This window comes from Pinus tabuliformis, chromosome J (assembly GCF_031772625.1).
Source record: "Pinus tabuliformis cultivar Carrire ecotype Pingquan chromosome J, CPIR1, whole genome shotgun sequence".
In the NCBI taxonomy this organism is placed as follows: Eukaryota; Viridiplantae; Streptophyta; class Pinopsida; order Pinales; family Pinaceae; genus Pinus; species Pinus tabuliformis.
This window is the reverse complement of record NC_142295.1, coordinates 464,120,658-464,136,187: the sequence shown is the minus strand read 5'-3', so window position 1 is coordinate 464,136,187 and position 15,530 is coordinate 464,120,658.

Here is a 15,530-nt window from a genome sequence, read left to right as displayed (position 1 = left end):
CTACTTCTTATTGCAATCAATAATAGACTGAGTATAAAATTCCACGAAGGAAAACATGAGCAATTGGCCCACCATGGACTTATTAAGCTAATACTAGAGCATGCCCTGAGCCAGCTCAAGATCCCCATTTAGTGGTCCACATTCAGAGACATGGACAGAGAGGTTGTGATTGATATGCAAGCCCTTGAATATGATAGGGATAACACCTCTAATGAAGAAGAAGAAGAAGAAGAAGAACCTGAGAAGGAAGAAGAAGAACCTGAAGAGGAAGAAGAATAACCTGAAGATGAAGGAGAAGAACCAGAGGAAGAAGAGGAGGCAGAAACAGAGAAAACAGATGAAGAAGAAGAAAAACAAGAAGGAGAAGAGGAGAAATGTGAAGAGACATATCAAGAGGAAGAAGCAATCCCTGAGATACAAACCAAGGAAAGGGAGGAATCTCCAAGGCTGTCTCCTAAACCAACTAAGAGGGAGGCAATTGATGCCTTGACTTCCCTAAGCACACCTATCAAATAAAAAGGGAAGAGATAGAGGAAGACTCCCATATATTTCAAAACAAGGAGGAGCACTAGGATCAAATAGGGGAGAAAACAAACACCCACCAAGACTCCTATCATTATTGAGGACTCACCAAAAGAGAAAGAAAATCTAGTCTCCTTGGAAGTGAAAGGTGAAGTGGTCACATCAAAACAGGGTTCTCAAAAGTCTCCAATCACCTATGTTGGGAGGCTTGTCACCAAGTCAGAATTAGCAAAGAAAAAAAAAGAACCTTTGACCCTATTTCAGAAAGGAAAAATCCTCCTATAGGAAACACAGAAAGCCCTACAGGAAACTCTGTCAGCACTACAGGAAACACAGAAAAATAGTAGGAATGACAACAAGGATGTATGAAAGGCATGGAAGAAGCAACACAATTACAGGAGGAGGCAGATGCTCCAAAGACATCAAAGGGAGAATCCCAAGAGCTGTAGGAACCTAGCCCACAACCCAATTTGAGCTCTTATTACATATTCATTGAGGGAGGCAGAGTAATACCACATAAATTTTCCATCCCTCTCTTCTTTGAGCTTGAGAAGGAGAGAGGAAGGACACATCACTAGATGCAAATTGCTAAATCAAAGAATGTAGAGGATGTGGGCCATATGGAAGAGAAGCTACTAGAGATGGGCAGAGAGTTGAGTAGGATAAGAGACAGGGAACGAATTATGAAATCTCAACTAGAGGTTGAAAACACATGGTTGAGGAGGTAGGTACAGGAAAAAGAGAGCCAATTGGCCACTATGGCAAGCCTCTCCATGGAGGCACTCTAGTGCAGGATGCCACCAAAGTCATATGCCTTGTACCTCAAAGATCAATGGATACAATTTTAGATAAAGAAACTAGCACAATGGGGTACTATGCCTTTCCAAGACTATAGGCAGTTCACTAATCTATATGACCAAAAAACCCTAGAGGATAAGGCCAAGATATTTGAATTCTACTTACACAACTTGGCCTTAAAAGACTTGAATGTGTGGGATCCCAATGAAAAGTTGGGGGACTTACAACTAATGGCCCTTGCATCATGGATACGTCATGAGGAAGCCATGGCTAAGGAAGTAAAGAGAGTGTTGGAAAGAGAAGAAAAGGTGAGATATTATGTGATGTGGCCTAATGTGCATTAATTGCAGGATTCAGAGCAGTTCTTGGCTAATTTAAGTGCAGGAACTTGAAGTAGACAAGCAAGAGGGATTTTATGAGATTGTATCTCCCTCCTTAACTCCTCAATCACTCGAAGATTCCTCCACCATACCTCATCATCTCATAGTTACAAGCTACCAAGCCCACCGAGTTCATTAGTAGCCAAGCCAGTGATAGTTGAAGACAAGTTAATCTCGAGTTTGGGAGCCAAGCCTTCCTAATTTTAAGGAATTTTTTGGTAGCTTCAGTTGTATAAATAAGAAGGCCTAGGGCCTCATTAGGATTCAACTTTTTATTATAGCCAAGAGGCAATTTTGAGCATAATATATTGTGACTATTATTCTCATGTCATTTTTAACATTTTGGTGATAATGAAAAGGGTTTCTTTGATCCAGCATCGAGTTGACTAAGAGGGTTGAAGCTCTTGGTTTAGGGCCCAACTCTAGCATCAAAGTTTCCTCTTCCTTTTGTATATGTATGCTTAGATTACATTCATAGTTAGTTGTTGAAGTTATTTCTATTTTATTCCATTTACAAGTACTTGAATGATTGTTTAGTTTTTCTCCCATTATTTGAAAAGGTAGATCAATCGTACAATAGTGAAAGTGAAAACTTTAGGAAAGATTTTGATAGTGGCATCTTCCCCATCTCCCTCATGGGATCATGGTTTGAGGGCCCCGCTCTCATAGCCCCAAAAATAGATTTGTCTCTTTAGATCATTGCATGGCTAGGGTTCTTGATTGAGTAGATTATTATTTATAATTCCTTAGAAGTACCTGCAATTGTCATTTTTGTTTTTTGAAGTTGTTGTAGTTTAGAAAGCATTGCATTTCACAGATTTCACCATTAGCCATCAATAACTCTATTTTTCCTAAATTCAACTCATATTTTCCATATGTAAATGAAGTTATGCATAAATGAAGGAAAGAATATATGTTGTTGCAGGATTTTCTAATCTACAAGGAGAACTCATTTCACCAGCCTCATCCAAGTCTTCTTCACCCATACTACCCAAGTCTACCAACCCCTAATCCAAATTTATGTTTTGTAGCGAAGCGGACATATCCCTTAAGAAAATCCAACCATCTTGAAGAATTGGGCCGAGAATTGGGTAGTGTACACCTCCTCTATGCCTTATCCCACCATAAAACACCTTTCCCACACTTTATTCGACCTCTCCTACCCTCCTATAACTTTCAACCTATTTCCTGTAGTAAACCAGGACATCCTTTAGTACTACAAGAAACCCTGTAGCATCATGTTTTAAGCCCGAATTAAGAAGAAATGTTCATCTGAGCTTAGTTTAGGCCTCCACTTGGCTTCCATACCCTCATCCCCATTATGGACCTGTTTCCCCATGCCTTTCTCCCATGCAAAAGATCAGATTGATTCACTTAGCATTTACATTTATAAAATTGAAAATAAAAAAATACTATTTGATGCAATTTCTAGTTAGTACATGCATACAACAGTCATAGTAGTTTTAGGATAATTTCCATGCTTACTTAGTCTAAATAACTAAATGTTACAATGCAAGGTTAAATTAGGTCTCTTTTTCAAGTAATGTGTAAATGCTTAGCTAGATAATTTCATGTCACTTCATAGCACTTTCCAATTCAGCATTTTCATTTCCTAGAGTAGGCAACATTTCCTTTCTCCATTAAAGATAGTTTTCCATTTGTTTTTAGTAGCTAAACTCCTTCTAGTCAATAGAACACTAGTCTGAAAATCCCTAGTGGTCCATCCCCCCAGTTGAAAAGTGACAAGAGTAGACCATTGCATCTAATTTGTATACATCACTGTCACCTCCAAGTTTGTACGAACCTCGGGTTGATGAAGTAAAGTTGGTATCCCTAGGAGTTGCAACATCCTTGCTGCAATATTGGAGCTCATAAATTTTGAAGGCAAGTTTTTGCTTTAATCCAATAGTTTGAATTTAAACACTTCAAGTTTACAATATTGCCACCATATAATTGTGATTTTAGAGGCTCATGAGTAATGTAAATCTATATTAAAATTGCAATTTGAGGCATGAAAATTACAGTCTAAGGATTTCTTGGTTTGACAGATTTCGACGCAAAACTGAAAATATTTGAGTGTCAAATTTAAGTTGGAGAATATCACCTATCATGAAGCTCAAGATAGAGAGTATCATGTAACCATCTGACTTTTTCATACCACAATTTGAAATATAATTTGTTAAAGTTATAAACCTAAGGGAAGGATCAATAATAAAAGAGAGGCAAGGAAAGGATAAACAATGTCCAAAACTCTAGTTTAAATTGGCCACATTTTTTTCAATCTGCGTGAGAATGCTAACTCAAAGCACTATCACTTTGTTCATGACTACTTTAGATTATTACTAGTTCACAACTACAAATTTGGGTTTGAGGGGATTCATGTCCATCGACATCTCCTATTTATTGGAAAGCAACTAAATGCATCTTGATAAGATAATATGTCATTTATGAGTAAGCCACTATGTGGTCATTGTTATGCCAATGTGGTGGTGTGTCGAGGAGAGGCACACCCTTAGAAATGGAATTCCTCCTCTCCTTTGGCTCCATACATGGGAGTTTTCAATGTTAATTAAGTGCTAAAATTATAGATATAGGGGGTTATTGAATACATTATTCATTACAAAACCCATGGTCTCATATACATATGTAATGGGTTGTAGCCTTTCATTGTAGTTCTTCATGATTGGCTTATGACAACATGGTCCATAAATTTTAACCTTCTTCTATGTTTTAAAGGTTTTTTTCATTATGAATTTTCATGGCCCCATGTCATATGTCCTTACAAGAGGGGCCATGGTTTATGGGAAAAGTGGGTGTTTTCATCACACCTAGGTTCTCATAATCCAATCCAACAACCATGGCTATAACTATCATTGTTGTGTGGGTGCATTTATCTGATTTACCCCTTTATTTGTGGACTCCACATGTGCTTGGGCATTGAGTTTTCTTTGATGAACATTTTTAAATATAATGTCGACCACACCAAAAAGGGTATATCCAATTGTGATTGCCTTTATGTGTAGCTAAATTGGAAAAAGATTATTTTTTTTGGAAAAATCATAATAAAATGCAATGGATCTTGTTAGATTAAACAACTCAATTATGACAATATAATTTTTTGTGTCATGTCTAACAAGTTATAAGTTATTTAAAGGATGCATGTCCGAAGATTCCCATCTTTTGAGAGCAAAAGGGGAAATCTAGTAAACTCCAAGGGTGGAATAAAAGACAACTAACCCAACTACAACCATAAGAGAGTGGGAAGAGATTGGAGTCGCCACCATGTTCTTGAATGAAACCACAAACCAAAAGGGGGAATAGTGAGGAAAGAAGGTAAGCCCTTAAGATACTTATGAGATCTTGTTTAATGTTTCCTTAGAATTGGTTACTTTTATGGGTACTTCACTTAGCTCTCAAGGTTTTTTATAGCTAAAAAACTAATGCAAAAATGGAAATGTAACTATGAAAGAAGAAACACAAATTGAAATACCAAAGGAAAGAGAGGATGGATAGAAAGAAGCTACCTAGAAAAAGGAAGAGCATGCACCAACTATTGAAAATCTAGCAAGATTTGAGCCTCTCACCACACTCCAAAGTGCCAAGGTCTTCCTTGTGAAATACCTCATAAAACATCTCCAATGTAATGCAAAATATATTTATAATAAAACAAGATTTGATGTGGATCTTTTAAAGTAGTATAGAGAGGTATTACCAAACAATGATAGATATAAGTTGTATATTTTGGTTTATGAGGTACTTACTGATATTATCCCATATGATAATTCTCCTTTAACAAAGATTGAAGAATATTTGAAGAGAAAAAGCGTTGGAAAATGAGTTTTTGACGCTGCTGTCGACACTGGAAAATCATTTTCCAGTGCCTACAAGAGTGCTAGAAAATGATTTTACAATGCCTATAGCAGTGCTGGAAATTGATGAAACTGAAAAAATTGGGGTAGATTTAATTATGAAACATTAAAAAAATCCCTTTATCATGAATGTATAGAGGGAGATAAAGTAATGTTTAATAGACTACACATTAGACCTTTGGTAAATTATATATTAATGTTTTATGAAAAGAAAGTGCATAAAGTGGCAACCAAGTGCATGAAAAGAAATTGTTTGATAAATCCGATAAGGAGGGGTAACCATTTTTGAGGTGGTGGCAACCATTTCTGAGGCATTGGTAACCATTTCTGAGGTGGTGGAGCACGCAAGGGCCAGTTTTCAATGTCAGGGAAACAATTTAGTCGGACAATTCTCGGGATTGTTTCTATCTGGAAAGATGAGAAAAGGTGGGAACCTCAAATGGTATGAGCCAGATGGAGCAATTCTCTTCCAGGCGTATGGGGCTGATATGTTGGAAATTTTCAAAGAAGCGAGTTAGGAGATGATTTTTCACCTCTTCACTGGGTATGATCTTCATCACACCTCTGATTTCATTGACTCGTTTGATAGCACTAGCACTAGGGTTTAGGGGATGTTATTTCAAGTAACATAATAAAGCATTACGGAGTTATCGAAAACACCAACTAAGTGACAAAGATGGTTTAAGAGACGGATGGTGCAAGGAGTAAATCTCAATTATTTCTTGAAGGATGAAAACCATGATCCTTGTTGGAGCGTTGGTGTGCACATCAATATTTTAAATTCATAATGGATTGAGCCTATGAGGATGTTTCAACTTTATCTAACATGTGATGGTTGTTTCTCCAAATTTTTCTTATACCATATGTTATTTCTTTTGCATTTGGTTGCTTTTAACAGGATGAACCTGCCTTTTTATCTTCATCAAAGTTTGATTAAGATGGTGATCTCTGCAAGGAAATGGAGATTTTGGTACCTGCATGATGTATACCACCACGGTTTGATCAGATGCTAAATACCCATGAAATGAAAAAGAAATAACAGCAACCAAGGAGGAGGACATTGGGACACCCCTTTTCCAGAAGGCATAAGAAGAAGAAAATTGTTGTTATACAAGCCGAGAGAAGTCAACAAGTTGTTGGACAAACAACAGAAAACCCTAATAGGAGAAAAATCCCTAGGGTTTATAGAAGGACTAGAGGACACCAGTCAGAAGTCCAGGAGACTAAGGAAGATGAGACCATGGAGGAAGGCCAAAATAAGGGTGAAGATCCTATAGAATGTGACCCTAGAATAGATTATGCAAGGAGGCCAAGAACTAGACCCACAAACAAACTAAGGTTAGGGTTCAAAGCTAAATTGAATCCCAAGCTTAAGGAACCTATTGTCATTGAAGATGAAAAGGAAGACTGACCTGCTAGAGATAAGGAGGGGTTGTTAGCAAAATCAGTGCCACAAGCTCCAGAAGCTGAGAAGACCCCACAAAATAAAAGAAAAAGAGTAATGAGGGAAATCGCAAAATAGGACAAGCTAAGAATCCTTGCAAAGGTAGTAGAGGTCATTGGAAACTAAACAGGAGAACTCAGAGTATCAAACCCTAAGGTTTCTTTCTAAGGTTTTTTTGTCAATAGGGAAAGACTTGGGTTAGAAAATTGTATCATAAACATATTGTAATATTTTATGGTTTCTTTCCCGGATATTATGGATCCTAAAGTTTTGTACATTTTGATATATGATGTATGAAAAATAAAGACAAAGGCTTCAAAACTCTTTGGGAAAAGCCTTGTGTGTATTGTAGGAATTTCAAGATCAATATAGTTTGCTCTCTAAAAAAGTTTGAAAGGTTTCAAAGATTCATATTTTATTGGTTTTTTGTCTTTCCTCCTTCTACGTGCTTTTTCACCTTTTTTCTGCTCATATAATCATATCTTCAGTATTGGAATATAGTTGCAATGAACTAGAATTCATGTTTGATTGATCACTCACATAATATTCAAATTCTATAAGCATTTTTCCATCTAAAGGTTACAAAAATCACCCTAGGGTTTGAGACTTGTAACCTCATATTTGAAACCAAAATAGGTAACCTCAATTCTGAATGAACATTGTATTTATTGAATTGACATTTTCTTGCTTCCTGTATAGTGGAGAATAGGGTGTGGCACAAAGATTTAGAAAAAGTATTTGACATTGATGAATCTGAAATTGGGTACTGATTGGCTTTGCTTTATTCTTTTCTAGTAAGATTGGGAACAAAGGAGTAGGATATATGCAACATTGCATTATTTTTTAACAGTCTGAGCTAAGATTCAAAAGTTTTTTCTTAATCAAATATTATTTTCCTATGGCTTATTTATACATAATAATAGAACTAGCCCATATAAGGTTTAAGCCATCTGCAATTTAGTGAGAGTGGGCTTTCTCATTACTTGAACTATAGCTTAATAGAGAAATCCTTTATGGAGTTCTATCTTGATCACAAGAACTGAAATAAATGATATTTGTTGGATATAATACTGAGAGCGGGGTGGGAATCAACATTTACAAGTCAATAACTTTTTCATTTCCATAATCAAATTTATATACGCTACTTCAGTGAAGGGAACTCGCGTGTGCACTCAACTATTCTTAAGGCAACCAGCGTATATCCAGTGAACTTATGATTCAGTTAATTAATCATATTTTGGTCTTTAATCAATGCATCAATAATTTATTAAACATTAAACAGTAACCATATGCAGTAATAACATAATAAACCATCACACATAAGCAACACAAATGAACACCAAGGTTTAAGGTGGAAACCCAATGCAGGAGAAAAACCACTTGCTTATGTTGTCTCTGTCTTATTTTAATATAAAGAATAATATGTTTACAAACTTGTACTGGTGTAGACTCATACTAGTACATAGGCACCCACCTACAAAAGGCTACAACCTTCTCTCATTCTCCAGCTTCTACTAGAAGGGAGCTACAACCCCCTAGCTCTTACACTGGTCGATGTGTTTACTAAAATGTAGGCACGGCCTCCAGAAGGCTACGACCTTCACTCGTTCTCCAACTGCTACTGGAAGGGAGCTCCAACCCCCTGATCAAATCACCAGCCACTACTGACAGGAAGCTTCGACTTCCTCACTGAAGGCTCAAACCCTCAACATCCTCTAGGGACCACGTTTCATAATTTTTCAGATTAGATGCTCCTGGTACACAACACTACAATATGAAGGCCATGTTTCATCAAATTTTCACACTGGACCGATCAGTAACATTGAATCTCAAAATCAATCACCACTGCAATACATCCATCAAATACATCTGCATCAACCAATCATTGAAACTCAATCATCAATCTCTGACATAACTGAAACCCAATCATCAATCTCTGAATCAACCATAACTAAATCAATCAATCATTGAATCCTTTGACATACTGAATCAAACAATCACTGAACCTCTGACATACTGAAACAAACAATCATTGAACCTCTGACACAACTGAATCAACCATTCATTCAAACTTAATCAAATTCAACCAATCAACTGGAACAGACAGATCACTGTAACTAGTACACAAATCTGAACCCAAAAAACTGCATCAACAACTAGAACTAACTGTAACCTCAAAAGGCATGTGTCAGAATGTATACGCTCCTTCAATGAAGCCAACCTGCATGTATACACTACTTCCTTTAGCTCAACCTGTGTATACCTCTAAAGATACTGAACTATAAAACCTCTGAACCACAAATTGTACCAATCAGTGACATTCTAAAGATCTATTGTCATATTACAAACTTCTAAACAGATAGCAACAAGGATCACCCTTCTTTCTCAATTAATCAATCAACCAGACTCAATCTCCTTATACAATTCTTTTTTATTTTCAATTCTAATGAAGACATCATTGAAAAATAGCAGTAAAACAGCAGCACTGATCTAGTATATCAGTCATCCTTGAACATCAAGCTTTTCTTTTGCATACGCTATTTGAAAGAGTCGAACCAGTGTGTATACGCGCCTTCACCAAGGCGAACCAGTGTACAGATCTGCAGATAAAAACTTATAACTTCGCAGCTATTCCAGTCTTTAGACATACCTATATCATAGCACAAAAAATTTGTTAGCACTCAGATCTAGCCTATCTATTATCAGAGTTCATAATGATAAGTCATTATGATCCTGATCCATTATTAGACCTTATCCATCATCAAATATTTAGGTGCATACTTAGTCTAGATCAAGCAAAGCATCAGAAACCCATAACATGCATATTTGTTTTTTTATCTAACACTTCATAAGATATTCATTCCTTGCGCCCTATCCCTTTGATCTTCTCCTTCTTATATAGTTTTTGGCCTTTCTCAATACCTCTTTCCAAAACCACTTAGGAACTGTGGTATTCTTGGACAAGATCAACTAGTAATTACTCTGCTCAATATTGTCGGATAATACCATGGTATTGACCCTTGGTATTGTTTACTCTTGAATATCCTTGATTTTCCCACATATACGTGCTTTTCTTCTTGTGAAAGTGTGTGTATATGTATACACTCCTTTTGTTTTGTGAACTAGCGCGTATATGTTGTTTTGACTAAGTGGACCTATGTATACATCTTAAACTTCTTTACACCATTATTTTCCTTCAAATTATTTATTCTGATCAGTAGACCTTAGTTCCATCTTCCTGTTCTTCTGTGCCAATGTCATGTTACCTCTGAATAGACCTGTTACATTGAGATTTTCCATATAACTTCTGAAATGATTCCTTTGAACTGCCCTGCATTTTGTCACTTTTGTAAACACAATTGCCATGCATTTTGTCACATCTGATATCTCTCCTGTAGATTCATCTAGTTACCATATACAAGTGAGTTTTTCTACTACAAGTGGGTTGCCATCAAGTACAACACATGCATCATAATGCCAACAATCTCCCCCTTTGGACTTGATGGCAACCATGTTGGTGTTGATTACTGCAAGCTATTGAACCTGTTAGAGATATCAAGAAACACCAAAATACTCTCCCCTTTGACATCAAGGGCAAAGAGCGGACCAAGATATTCTCCCCTTTTGAGATCAAGGGCAAAGGGCTGACCAAAATGAAGACTTCCATATCTGAACAGTTGAATATGAGCATTGATCATGCTCCCCCTAGGAACATGCTGAATTCTCTGATTAAACTCCCCCTTTGTACATGCTGAGATGCACTAAACCATCCATGCTCCCCTTGAGCACATGCAGAGTCTGCAAAAATATTTTCCAAAAGAATAACATGACTCTATAACTCAACTATGTGAGTATGACCTTCCTATCACCAATGATTCATACATACATCAATCTCCCAACCAAGTGGGGATATACCAAATTTGACTCATCTACCCAACCAAGTGGGGATATACCAATTGTTTATACATGACTGAGATATAGCAATTATTACATCATCCTTCCCATGCATAGTGGGGGTACAAATTACATCATATGACCAAAAAGGACTCATTAAAATACTATGACAAACAGAGACATATTATTACATCATGGGCCTTTATATGACCTTTACATCGAATGATATACATGACATTTATAACAAAGACCAAAGATCTAAACAAGACCATGATAGTCATCATCAACTATCATACACCATATATGATCTGCATCATAAGCATCTGTCAGCAACATCCAGACCAACAACCTGTATATGTCCATCATCAGTTCCCAAGATATGACAAGGTAAATATCATCAACCTGTGACAAAGTATGTTGCATATAGATATCAACTCATCCTCTTGATCTCATCAAGATCAACTTGCTCTGTTTCCTTAGTAGAAAGAGCCTTATCATAACCTTCCATGAATCAATTAAGCATATGTCATATCTCCAAGCAGTAACACAGAATTATTCATATCATATCATATGTATGTGAAAACACCATAGTCATCATCTATGATCATAACATCATCATCAAGAACTGCATGACCTTTCCACAAGAACCCTCAGTATATCAACCATGTATCACCACTCGGGAACATCCCACATCTGATAAGCATCAACCATGATAATCAACATATGTGATTATCAAACTTATCATCATAAAGTAAGAAGTCATCATCATTATGTGACTAAGTAAGCCATGTCTCCGAATATCCATGTCTTCAAATAGATATGTCTTCATGAGACCTACAATAACACCATTCTCTTGACCAACCAACAATATTTAACAATATGCAACTTAAGTAATCATCCATGTATCCAACATAATGTGTATCCATCAAAGAGATAGCAATACGTATCTAGCAAACCATGAGCTCATAGTCATTTGTCAAGCTTTATTGACACCATCTACAGCAACAATCCTTAACCATGTGAGAGCCAAGAACGATAGGAATACTTCATCATAACTGCACCATTTGAACTTTATGCATCTTTGAAGGCATGATGACAGCAACATAAAAGAATTGAGTGACTCATCATAAAATAATGAAGTTGTGTACTCAAGCTTTGTACTTCTCCTTGTCCTTATGAAGATCACCATGTAAGAAACATATCATATGTACTGTATGGAAATAATACTCAGAGGGCAGGGGGGGGGGGGGGGGGGGGGGGGGGTGAATCAGCATTTACAAGTCAATAACTTTTTCATTTCCATAATCAGATTTATATACGCTACTTCAGTGAAGGGAACTCATGTGTGCATGCAACTATTCTTAAGGAAACCAACGTATATCCAGTGAACTTATGATTTAGTTAATTAATCATATGTTTATCTTTAATCAGTGTATCAGTACTTTATTAAACATTAAACAGTAACCATGTGCAGTAATAACACAATAAACCATCACACATGAACACCAATATTTAAGGTGGAAACCCAATGCGGGAGAAAAACCACCTATTGTTGTTGTCTCTGTCTTCTTTTAATATAAAGAATAATCTGTTTAAAATCTTGTACTAGTGCAGACTCATACCAGTGCACAGGCACCCACCTGCATAAGGCTACAACCTTCTCTCGTTCTCCAGCTTCCACTGGAAGGCAGCTACAACCCCAAAGCTCTTGCACTAGCCAATGTGTTTACTAGTACATAGGCGTCGGCCTACAGAAGGCTACGACCTTCACTCATTCTCCAGATGTTACTAGAAGGGAGCGCCAACCCCCTGATCAAATCACCAGCCACTACTAGTAGGAAGCTTTGACTTCCTCACTAAAGGCTCCAACCCTCAACATCCTCCAGGGACCATGTTTCATGAATTTTCAGATTGGATGCTCCTAGTACACAACACTACAATATGAAGGCCTCATTTCATCAAATTTTCACACTGGACCCATCAATAACATTGAAGCTCAAAATCAATCACCACTGCAATACATCCATCAAATACATCTACATCAACCAATCACTAAAACTCAATCATCAATCTCTAACATAACTGAAACCCAATCATCAATCTCTGAATCAACCATAACTAAATCAATCAATCACCGAATCCTCTGACATACTGAATCAAACAATCACTAAACCTCTAACATACTAAAACAAACTATCATTAAACCTCTTACACAGCTGAATCAACCATTCATTCAAACTTAATCAAATTCAACCAATCAACTGAAATAGATAGATCACTGTAACCAGTACACAAATATCAACCCAGAAAACTACATCAACAACCAGAACTAATTTTAACCTCAAAACGCATGTGTCAGAATGTATACGCTCCTTCAATGAAGCCAACCTGCGTGTATATGCTACTTCATTTATCTCAACCTGCTTATACCTCTGAACCACAAACTATACCAATTAGTTACATTATGAAGATCTATTGTCATATTACAGACTTCTAAACAGATAGAAACAAGGATCACCCTTCTTTCTCAATCAATCAATCAACCAGACTCAATCTCCTTATACAATCAATTTTATTTTAAGTTCTAATGAAGACATCATTGACAAACATTAGTAAAATAGGAGCATTGATTTGATAGATCAGTCATCCCTGAACATCAAACTTTTCTTTTGCATACGCTACTTGGAAGAGCCGAACTAGTGTGTATACGTACCTTCACCAAGGCGAACCAGCACAGATCTGCAGATAAAAACTTATAACTTCGCAGCTATTCCAGTCTTCAGATATACCCATATCATAGCACAAAACATTTGTTAGCACTCAGATCTAGCCTATCCATTATCAGATCTCATAATGATAAGTCATTATGATCCTGATCCATTATTAGATCTCATCCATCATCAAATACTCAGGTGCATACTTAGTCTAGATCAAGCAAAGCATCAGAAACCCATAACATGCATATTTTCTTTTTGATCTAACACTTCATAAGATATTCATTCCTTGCACCCTATCCCTTTGATCTTCTCCTCCTTATATATTTTTTGGCCTTTCTCAATACCTCGGACCAAAACCACTTAGGACCCGTGGTATTCTTGGACGGGATCAACTAGTCGTTACTCCACTCAATATTGTGGGCTAATACCATGGTATTGACCCCTAGTATTGTTTACTCTTGAATCTCCTTGATTTTCCCACATATACGCACTTTTCTTCTTGTGAAAGTGTGTGTATACGTATACGCTCCTTTTGTTCTATGAACCAGCGTGTATACATTGTTTTGACTAAGTGGACCTGCGTATACATCTTAAACTGCTTTACACCATTCTTTTCCTTCAACTTCTTTATTCTGATCCGTAGACCTTAGTTCCATCTTCCTGTTCTTCTGTTAAAATACCATGTTACCTCTAAATAGACCTGTTACACTGAGATTTTCCATATAACTTCTGAAATGATTCCTTTGAACTGCCCTACATTTTGTCACTTTTGTAAATGCAACTGCCATGCATTCTGTCACATCTGATATCTCTCATGTAGATTCATATAGTTACATAGATTCATCTAATTACCATATATAAGTGAGTTGTTCTGCTACAAGTGGGTTGCCATCAAGTACAACACATGCATCATATAAATTCCAACAATATTGATCGGAGACCCCAAACTCTAGAATGATCTCCTTCCGAGTTCAATGCAAATTCATCTGTAACAATCTTGTCGAATCCCTACAATCTCTCAAAGTATCTATCCCAACCTACATCTACAAAGACCTGCGATACATCTGCATTACTGTAGACCAAAATTGTGCTCTATGGTTCATGTCTCACAGCCACTCCACCCATTCTGCTATAGCTCAATAGCAACACTTCGGAGTAGCAGTAAAACTGTTAGGAGGGAGTATCGGCAGGTAAATTTTTACAGAAAGGCATAGGAAATGGTAATAGCGGGGTATAAGATTGGAAACTTTTAGAAAGATGGGAAAAATCCATGGAAGATTATGGAAATAATGGAGAGCCATTATGGTAATTACTCCATAGGTTTCGAAGGGATTGGTTCATTAACATCCAATATCTATTGATAATTGTGCAGAGTAAGGTGAGGATCGTAGAGTGTATGTATTGGCACGAGCTTTTATGATAACATCGAAAAATCATTGTTAAAATTGATTACGTCGATGTTTTCAAATATAGTTGTACATCCCCCCACTAAAAAATGACCATTCGTGGTCACCTCAAGTCATGTCAAAATAATTACTTAATCAAATTCGTAAATTCTTGTCAGGGACATACTTGGCGCTTACCTGGCGGAGTAACAACATCAGGTAGTTAGAAAAAAATTTGCCACAGAGTAGCATCACCGGAGGAGTAACAGCACTAAAGGAGTAACAACATCGGATACTTATAAAAAAAATCACCACAGAGTAGCAGCACCGGAGGAGTAACAACACCAGAGGAGTAACAGCATCGAAGGAGTAACAACATCGAGTAATTAGGAAAATTCTCACCACGGAGTAGCAGCACCGGAGGAGTAATAGCATCGGAGGAGTAACAGCACCAAAGGAGTAATAACACTGGGTACTTAGAAAAAATTTCACCACAGAGTAGCAGCACCAGAGGAGTAACA